A 10,940-nucleotide genomic window follows, 5' to 3' on the forward strand; every position below is an offset into this window, starting at 1 on the left:
AGGCGTGTCCGGCTGATCCTTTTGCCCTCCCCCGTATTGATCAAATCATTGATGCTACGGCGGGTTGTGCACGTTTAAGTTTCTTGGATGCTTATTCCGGTTATCATCAGATTAAGATGGCAGTTAAGGACCAGGAGAAGACGGCGTTCATCACTCCCTTTGGAGTCTTCTGCTATGTGTCTATGCCCTTTGGACTCAAGTGTGCACAGGCGACTTACCAGCGTTGTGTACAGAACTGTCTTCATAAACAGATTGGTCGCAATGTTCATGCTTACGTGGACGATATTGTGGTTAAATCCATAAAAGAGGGAACCCTGATAGATGATTTAAGGGAAACCTTTGATAATCTCCGGGTCTATAAGATGATGCTTAACCCGGCCAAGTGTGTATTTGGTGTTCCTGCAGGCAAACTCTTGGGCTTCTTGGTTTCTGACAGAGGCATTGAGGCTAACCCGGAGAAGATCAAGGCCATCACCTCCCTGGCTAAGCCGGCGTGTATAAATGACGTTCGGCGCTTGGCGGGTCGCATCGCTGCTTTAAGCCGGTTTATAAGCCGTTTGGGTGAGAAGGCCATGCCCTTATATCAGTTGATGAAGAAAACTGATAACTTTGTCTGGAATGATGCAGCTAATACCGCCTTTGAGGATTTGAAGAAGCAGCTGGCAGAGCCCCCAGTCCTTGCTGCTCCGGTTGATAAGGAGCCCTTACTACTGTATGTGGCGGCAAACGCACGAGCCGTCAGTGTGGCTATTGTGGTGGAGCGCAAGGAGGAGGGTAAGGAGCATCCGGTTCAGCGGCCGGTTTATTATGTCAGTGAAGTGCTCATTGAGTCCAAGCAGCGGTACCCGCATTGGCAGAAGCTGGTATATGGTGTGTTCATGGCAAGCCGGAAACTTAAGCATTATTTTCAGGGTCATCCCATCACTGTGGTCAGTTCTGCCCCCCTTGGTGATATTATTCAAAACAGAGAGGCCACAGGGAGAATTGCTAAGTGGGCTATAGAACTTGGACCTCACGGTCTCAAATATGTGCCACGCACTGCTGTTAAGTCTCAGGCCTTGGTGGATTTCATCAATGATTGGACAGAATCACAAGTGCCCGAGCAAAAGCCGGATAACACGTATTGGACTATTCATTTCGATGGGTCCAGGCAGTTGGAGGGCTCGGGGGCTGGCGTTGTATTGGCTTCCCCTAAAGGTGACAAGTTCCATTATGTGCTACAATTGATGTTTCCTTGCACTAACAACGCGGCTGAGTATGAGGCCTTACTCCACGGTCTCCGGATGGCTAAGGAAATGAGCTTGAGCCGGGTAAGGTGCTTTGGTGACTCAGACTTGGTGGCTCAACAAGTATCAGGCAAGTGGGATTCTAAGGATCCTCTCATGGCGGCTTATCGCCGCGAGGTTGATGCCGTTGCTGGGCACTTTCAGGGTTATCAAGTGGAGCACATCGATCACAGGAAGAACGAGGCGGCTGATGCTTTAAGCCGGCTGGGCTCTCAGCGAAAGCCGGTGCCGCCTAACACTTTCCTGGACGTCCTGTATAACCCTTCTGTTAAGTTGCCTACAGAGGAAGACTTGGCTGTCCCTGACCCGGAGGCCCGACTGGAGGCGGCTCTTCATGTCATACCAGACTGGACAATGTCATATCTGGCTTACATGACCCGGGGCGAGTTGCCTGAGGACGAAACTTTGGCCAGGCAAATAACACGGCGGGCTAAGTCAATGATTGTTATCAATGGAGAGTTGCATCACCACAGTGTTACGGGAGCGTTTCAGCGTTGTGTTTCCCCTGAGGAAGGTCAAGAAATCTTGCGTGAGATCCATGAAGGGGATTGTGGCCATCATGCCGGCTCAAAGTCTCTTGTGGCTAAGGCTTTTCGTCATGGTTTTTATTGGTTGACGGCTCATGTTGATGCGGAGGACTTGGTCAGTAAGTGTGATGGTTGCCAGAGGTTCTCACGACGGGCTCACGTGCCGGCTCAGGAGCTGAGGATGATCCCAATCACTTGGCCCTTTGCGGTCTGGGGGCTTGACATGGTTGGGCCTTTTAAGAGGTCCAAAGATAAGAAGACCCACCTCTTGGTGGTAGTTGACAAATTCACAAAGTGGGTGGAAGCTGAGCCAGTTAGCAAGTGCGATGCAGCCACGGCGGTTCAATTTATGAAAAAGGTGATTTTCCGCTTTGGTTTTCCGCACAGCATTATAACTGACAATGGCACCAATCTCTCCAAAGGCACCATGGAAGAGTTTTGTCAACGAGAGCATATCCGACTTGATGTTTCCTCAGTGGCTCATCCTCAATCCAATGGTCAAGCTGAGAGAGCTAATCAGGAGATTCTGAAGGGCATCAAGCCCCGGCTTTTGGTCCCTTTGCAACGGACGCCGGGTTGTTGGGTGGAGGAGTTGCCCTCCGTGTTATGGAGCATCAACACTACTCCTAACAGGTCTACAGGCTTCACGCCTTTCTTCATGGTTTATGGAGCAGAAGCAGTCCTCCCCAGTGACATCCGTCACGACTCACCTCGCGTGGCGGCTTATGTTGAGACGGATAATGAACAGGCGCGCCAAGATGCTCTTGACTTGTTGGACGAACAGCGTGATGTGGTGGCAGCCCGTTCAGCGATTTACCAACAAGACCTGCGCCGTTATCATAGCCGCCGGGTCAAATCCCGGGTCTTCCAGGAAGGCGACCTTGTGCTCCGGCTCATCCAGGATCAAACAGATGCACACAAGTTATCCCCACCTTGGGAAGGGCCCTTTGTGGTCAGCAAGAACTTGCACAACGGGTCATATTACCTCATTGACATTCGGGAGCACAAAGATTCACGTAAGTCGGAGGAGGAGACCCGTCGGCCGTGGAACATAGCTCAGCTTCGGCCTTACTACACTTGAGCCACCGGCTCTCGTGGTGTACATATTTCTCTCAGCCATGTATATATTATGATAAGCAATAAAGCAGGACCTCTGTCCTTTTTTCTCCTCCAAATATACACGTGTTGTTCTTATTGCAAGATTACATGATGACTTAAAGGAGGATCCGGTTTATGATCGTATTCGAATCTAGCCGTAAGCAGTAAAGTCACTTGGGGGCTTCCTATTCAAACATGGGTCGTATTCGAACCAAAGAGAACATAGCTGTCGATACCCATTTGATTGGCAAAGTGCCGAGCTCATTGGGAGGTTATCTTTGGTCATATTTGAATCATAGTTTAACCCCTCTGAGAACCGACGTGGGTCGTATTCGAATCAGCGTCGTTAAACAATTTTAAAAATCACTTGGGGGCTTCCTGTTCAAACATGGGTTGTATTCGAACCAAAGAGAACATAGCTGTCAGTACCCTCTTGATTGGCATCGCCACACCCACTGGGGGCTATATGATCGTATCCGAATCTTAGCTTAACCCCTCTGGCCGGGTCTCTGGTCGTATTCGAACCGGAAGCCCCTAAGTTCTTCTGCTTTATCACAAGTTTACTCTGATTATGTCAAGGTGTGCACGGCCGGGTCTCACTTTGCCGGCTTAACTTTGGTTTACAATGTTAGTTGAACATCATGGGTGTCGTCAAAGCAAGTAAATCGGAGTTAAGGTACCAACCTTGTTACCCGGGTTATCTAAACCGGAAGTATGCTTACAGGCTGATAAGTGTGTTATTACGGCTGTATTCAGGATACTATTGACGACAAGTCCTTTTTTGATTCATATTCCGGGTTATCTAAAATTTATGATTCTCGGGACGGTAAGACGCCTCGAGACTTGTGATTCGCCTCTCTATGCAGGATAATTCAAGGCACCTCTTTGAGGTTAAGAAAAATAAAGGATTGATCATAACCCAGAGATATATCAAAGAGGCAACTTCAAAAGACTTTCGCATACAATACGTGCACGATGGCACAGCAGAGATGAACTGTTGCACCTACTCTATTACAAAATTCATCAAGTCTACAAAGGGTGGAGCTTTGTTTGGTAAACCGCCAGCCGAGTCACGATGCCCGCCGAGTTGAAGTCTCCGGCTCGTTCCTATCCTCTCCTCCGGCTGATCCCAAGACCTCGAAGGTTGATGACTTCCAGTCGATGCCGCTGAGAGCTTCGAATTGGGCTTCCTCGTCAATTAACCCGGCCGGGTCAATCTCCGGGGCGAAAGTGTGCTGACGAGCCGGCGGGATCAAGTTGAGGGCTTCATAGCGAGGGGTTGGAATCCTCTGATTCTCCGCATCATAGCCCGGCTGGTACTTGGTTAGATCTGTATCGTTCCCGATGAGGGTGGCCACCGGGCGTACGGCCTTCACGCAAGCTGCGAAGTCCTTCTGATCAAAAGCCGAGCCGTCTTCCTTCAGGCTTGGATAGCCAAGGGCGATGTCCGCCGGGTCTAACTCCGGCAGGAATGCCTTGGCCCGGCTTAGCGCGGCGATCGCTCCGGCTCTCGCAGAGGCCCGTCGCAGTTCTTGGATCCGCTGAGGCAGAACGGCGAGCCGGCGCAGGACTTCTGCCAGGTGAGTCGGCACCTCGTTGGATAGGGCCACCACAGCTAAGGCACGCTGTGACCCGGTGTAGAGCTGCTCCACCAGGGTATACACGGCCTTTAGCTTGGTGACCACGCTCTGGTTGAGGTTGGCACTTCTGGGACCTGTTTAAACAGAGTCTGATAAGCCGGTGACAAGGATGAACTATGAGATATAAACATTCTAAACTTGATGAAAATCGGTGAGGCGACTTACCGAAGATGGCGGCCACCATCTGGGAAACCTGGCGCTTTAGGCCGGAGAGCTCGGCGGTCTTCTCAGAGAGAGCCTTCTCCGCCTGTTCCGCCCGGGTCACCAGTGCGGCCTTCTCTTCGGCCCAGGCTTTTCGCTCAGCATCAAACTCGGTCTTCAGCTTTTCTTGAGTAGCGATGCTGGATACAAACTTGGCGTTTGCCTTCCGAGTCTCCATCTCCTGCATCTTCAGCCGGGTCTTGAGATCCGCAAGGTCCGCCTCTAGCTTCTTGCCAACAGCCTGCATATATTTCCGGGTTATTAACAGTTACTATATAAGTCCCAAGCGTTTTCCAAGCAAAGACACTTGGCACTTGGGGGCTAATGCATATTGAACGTATCTATCTACATACTGTCGGCTCAATTGAGTAAGCCGGAACCTAAGTCTACAACATATTCAATCATAAGTCGTCGACTTGGGGGCTAGCATGGCAAAGGTAACTATGCAGTAAGAAAGAAGACAGCAGAAGGATACCTCAGATTTTTGTTGGATCTGGTTTACCATGGCGACCTTCGCGTCCTGGCTCTTGTGCACCTGGCTGATGTAGCCAGAGACGAGCTCTCCAATGCTCAAGTTGGTGTAGTCGGAGAGGTCCAGGTTCACCCGGTGGGGCTGCAGCAACTCCCCCTTAGCGGAGCACTTGGCCAGCACGGTCGGTCTCCCCGGCTCAACAAACTCCGTCCGGGTGATTACCACGTCCGGGTCGTCTGCTGGTGGAGCTGAGCCGGAGGCCTCCGGGTTAACTGAAGTTTCTGTAGTGGCCTTGGTAGTTGGAGCAGTGGCCTCAGGTGCCGTGTCCTTTGGAGTGGTGGCTTCGGGGGCGGAGGCAGCTGGCGGTTCTTGAGCCGTCACCTCCGGTTCAGGTAAATCCGGCACTCCGGCTGACCTGGTTTTCTTCGCTCTCTTGGTGAGCTTTGCCTGGGCGCTGAAAGGACAGAAACATTCAGCACAAAGAAAGTAAGTACAGACAAGTATAATATGAGATGGTTGTCATTACCCGGGCGCGGTCTTGAAAGTCGGAAGACTCGACTGCATAGAGTCGCCCGAAGAAAGGGAGGTCTCCTGATAATTGGAGTCAGAAGAATTGAGTGGCTGACGGATAACACCCGCCAACGGATGAAAAGGGTACAAGTGGGAAAAAACCTCAGTTTGGCGCTTCCTTGTTGCGTCGGGTAACCCGGCGGAGAGGTCGGTGTCCTTGTTGGTCCGGGTGTGACGCCGGCTTTCATGAACCTGTCGCTTCAAAATAAATTGAGGGTCTTGATAAGCTAAAGGATGTGAAAAGCTTACTTTCCGGGTTACCCTTCGGACTTTCAGCTGGGGCAAGGGCTCCGAGTCGGAGGAAAGTGACGTTACCTCTTCAACCACCGGGTTACTGGCGCCGATGTCATCCTGTCAATGAGCAAGTGTTGATAAGGCAAACAGCAACAAATAACAAATACAGCAAGAATTTAAAGGCTTAGGGGTTACCTCTGACTCGGAGCTGTCGCTTAATTGCATCAGCTCCGAAACAGTAGGCCTGCTTCCTTTTTTGCGAGGGGCGGCTTTCTTGGCGGCTTTCTTCGCCTTCCTGGCCTTCTTGGCCGCCTCATGGTCATATTTGACCCGCCAGAACTTATCGTCAGCCTGCAAAATACAATGGTGAATTCTTACAACGGGTCAGATGAAGGTTATATACAGAAGAGGATAATAAGTTAAAGTCAGCGGCTTACCGCTGGGGCTGGGTTGGTCTTGCAGAAGGGGGCTAATCCGGTCCTTCCGCAGTCTGCCAGGCTCTCGTTTAAAAGAGCCTTGGTCATTTCTTCTGCAACGTCTTCTGGAAGATCATTGCGGCTGTGTCTCTTAGGATCATCCTTTCGTCCTGTGTACTCACACATTAAGCCGGGGCGGCGGCTCAATGGGATCACCCGCCATGAGATCCAGACCCGGACCAGGTCGATTCCATTCAGACCATTGCCCAGGAGAGCCTTGATCTTGTTGATAGTGGGGAGCAGAGGCTGGCGCTCCGCTTGAGTCAGTTTGTCCGACAGTGGGTGAGTCGCCTCCAGACGTGTTGGGCGAAAGTCGGGCAGCGGGCTTTCATCAGCCGGGGATGTATCTTGGCAGTAGAACCGAGTCATGTTCCAGTCCTTTGGGTGGCTTGGTGGCTCTGCGTAAGGGAAAAGGCAGTCCCTATGACGCTGGATGGAGATGCCACCTAATTCCAGACTTGGCACATTGGCGCACTCGTTCTGGCGGTTTAAGTAAAAAAGCTCTCTGAAGAGCAGCAGACTAGGTTCTTCTCCAAGGTAAACCTCACAGAAGACTTGAAAATTGCAGATGTTGGACACTGAGTTGGGCCCTATATCTTGAGGCCGCAAGTCGAAGAAGTTGAGCACGTCCCTAAAAAACTTTGAGCCGGGCGGTGCGAAGCCCCGGCTCATGTGATCCGCAAAAATCACTACCTCCCCATCCTTTGGCTGTGGCCTCTCTTCTGACGGGTCAGGGGCACGGTAGGACATGAGGTCTTTCTTGGGCAGATATCCCGACTTAACAAAATCAACTAGGGTCTCGTTGGTGACGTTGGACCTCATCCAGTTGCAAGTAATGGGAGCTTTGGGAGGCATGGTGAAAGTTGGCAGTCTATAACAAGGAGAAAAATACGTCCGGGTTAATTATAAGCCGGAGGAGATCTACAGTTCAAAACTAAGGTGGCGGCTTATGAAGGGGACTAATGGTATATACTCAAGTACAGTGGGTTATTTAAGCCGCAGGGGCATTCAGAATAAGTTGATTATCTACGGCCTTATCACAGTTAAGCCGGAGGATTCTACGAAGCATAGGTTTTCTTTAAGCCGGAGGATTCTACGGCGCGTGGTTTCTTTAAACCGGAATTGTAAGCCGCCAAGATTCAAATGGTTGCAGTTTTTACTAAGTGTGGTAAAACAGGTTTCACATATTGCAGTAACTTTTTTGGATCAAAATGGTCGGGCAAAGAAAAAATTTCTAGACCTAGAAATAGCAGTGAGGGAGTTCTTGAGTTCGAACAAAGTTCTTATGCAGTACAAGGAAGGCTACTTGCGTGTGAAATGGATCTTAAACAACCACCGCACTAGTTCTATGCAGGACTAAGATCAAGCAGGGGCAGTAACTAGGAGAACTACCGAAACTTGCGGGCAATGGTGACGAACACGAAGAACATGGATGAACCCTACTGCAGATCTGCTCTACGGGGTAGTGAGGATTTACCGGAGCTGAAAAGGTGCGGGGGTCGCCGCCGTTTGTCTGGTCCGAGTCAGGGTGATGCAGCGGCCAAGGTTGACGAAGAACGGAGGCGAGACGACGGCGGCGGAGTGCGAGCTCAGGCAGAGAAGCAGCGGCGCGAGGAGGAAGAAGAGTGGCAGAGAAGCCCGTCGGGCCGGCCTATTTATAAGGCGAGCTCATAAAGCGGGCACGAGAATCAAGGAGACTGTGGCGTGGTTATCTCCCCCCCACGACGCCTCGATTTTCGGGATGACAGTAAAGGCAAAGATTCGTTGCGGATCTGGTGGAGTAAAAAACGGGCTTAATGGAAGATGACGTCACGGCGGATTATCCGGAGTCCAGAGGATGACGTCACGCCGGGTTATGGCCTTCACACGAATGGTAAGCCGGAGATTTTTTCTGTCGAAAGGATTGAAGATTGACATGAGCCGGCTCAAATCAATCTGGGGCCTAATGTTGAGGATATAGACCTTAGAGTCACCCGCCAGGAGGGGCCGGGTTACTCATATGGTCGTTGCCAGAAGCCCGGAGCCAAGCTTGAAGACGATGGGCCAGAGATGGGCTTAAGACCCGGATATGGCTTAAGGCCTGTAGTTACAATCATTATTATGGTAGAACTTGTAGTGTAAGGCAAGTATAGTTGAGAGTCCAAGCCGGACACTCTTATGAGCCGACCGGGACTCTGAGGGCTGCTGGGCGTCAGCCTCCCTATATAAAGGGGCGACCCGGCGGCGGTTTAGGGACAAGAACAATCTCATCGAGAGCCGGGCATAGCAGTTTAGCTCCCTGGTGATCGTAACCCTAATCAATACCACCTCAAACTGGACGTAGGCTTTTACCTTCACCGTAAGGGGCCGAACCAGTATAAACCCTCGTGTTCCTTGTCCCGCATTAACCCCTTCGAGCTTCCTAGCTGCGATGGCTCCACGACTAAGTCCTAGCTCGAGGACATCTGCCGTGACAATTCCACGACACAAAGGGTTTATAACAGAGTAGCAATCACACACTCATTACATCGAGTGTCTCAAAAGAGAACTTATTACAATAAATATGGCTTAAGGCCATCTAAATAAGTTAACAGCGGAAGACTTGGAAGATAAAGTGAGTCCATCAACTCCAACGACATAGCTGAGTGCATGACAACGGCCTAGCGAACCTTACTCTTCACCTGAAGAGTCTGCAACATGATACGTTGCAGCCCGAAAACGGGTCAGCGCATGGAATATGCTGGCATAGTAACACAATAGAGCAATGAACAGAATAAATGCTATCACTACATGCATATATGGCTGGTGGGGTCTCTATGGTTAATATGTTTTTGCGAAAAGCCAATTTTTCCCTACAACAAAGGAAATATATTTTATTTAACTATCATGGTAGTTGAACAATATTGAGAAGGTTCCTCCAACTCAATCCCAATTAAAAGTAATTATCAACCCAGTAAATTAAATTAGAGTGATGAGATCCATATGATAATCCAAGAACCAGATACTCAAGATGTCCATAACCGGGGACACGGCTAACCATGATTAGTTTGTACACTCTGCAGAGGTTTGCGCACTTTTCCCCACAAGACTCGATCTCCTCCATTGGATTTCTCGCCCTGCATGGTGCTTGAGAAACGGATGACCGAGACACAGTCTTTCAGAAGAATTAACTCTTTACTCTGGGTAGACAGTTACACCTACTTTCCCTCTACATCTGCTAGCCTACCACTGAAAGAGGTCATGCAACATACTCGACTATGCTAGAGCCCATAATAGCTTGTGGCTGCACACGGAAGTTTCTAGCATGAATAATCTTAAGATCCCTTTGAGCCTAGGTGGCGGACCGTAGGATGATCACACGGGTACTCCGAGATATCCTAGGACAACACTGGATTCTCTAGGTGCCCAAACCAACAATCCACCCAAATGTGTATTAAAGTTGCCACCTTAAGTTGAACCATTAATTAACAATCTCACATCTGTCATGGATACACTCAAACCCAATCCACGTCTACGAGCATAGCATAGCAATATAAGCATAACGTAGAAGTAACTCCCAAGGGTTTGTTAATAAACAGGGCAGTAGGTTCTACCTCATCAACTACTTCCCAAAACCCACAAGTTAACCACATCCTAATCATGCAATGTTTGAGGATCTAATGCATAAAAACTGGGTACGAAAAGAGTATGATCAATGTGTTACTTGCCTTGCTGACAATCTGCAAAACCTAGTGACTCGTAGTAGCACGCTTCGCACTCCGGGAATTCTATCGCAAACAAACAATAGCATACATAAGCAATCAAGCAAAGATGCACGGGTAAACCTCAAATAAGAAGATCGAATCTGAAAACTCAAATAAAGAGATTCGATTTGCAAAAAGAACCAAATCAAACGGAGCAACGAAACTCAAACCACGAAAGAAACAAGATTCGTTACTAATCTGGACTAAAGTCAAATTTTACAGTACCAAAATCTTGTTCAAGTTGGTTAAACAGAAAAAGGGCTTCGAGACGAAGATCTAGGCGCTTGTTTCACCTGATTTGGATGAACGAGCGAAGAGTTATACTAGAACGAAGATTAGGGCAGAAATCGCGATCGAAAATAATCGCGGAAAACCCTGGAAAAAGAAAAACTGACGAACAAACTAACGAACGAACGTTCGCTGTCTGCGGCTAACGGGCGAACAGCGTTCGTTAAAACGAACGTACGGACGAACGTCTGCTATTTAACCGAACCAAGAAAAACCGAAACAAAACCGATCTAAAAAAACGAGCTAGGGTTTCGAAAGAAAAACCGAACTGTTTTCTCGCGAAAACCGGCGGCGGCGGCGCGGCTTTACCTCCGGCGAGGTCAGCAGCGGCGGCGGCGGATTGCGGCAGCGGCGCGGACTGTGGCGGCGGCGGGCGGCGAGGCGCGGCGGCGTGCGGCGAGGGTTAGGGTTTCGGGCGGGGCGTGG

The sequence above is a fragment of the Aegilops tauschii genome, chromosome 7, assembly GCF_002575655.3.
Source record: "Aegilops tauschii subsp. strangulata cultivar AL8/78 chromosome 7, Aet v6.0, whole genome shotgun sequence".
Lineage (NCBI taxonomy): Eukaryota > Viridiplantae > Streptophyta > Magnoliopsida > Poales > Poaceae > Aegilops > Aegilops tauschii.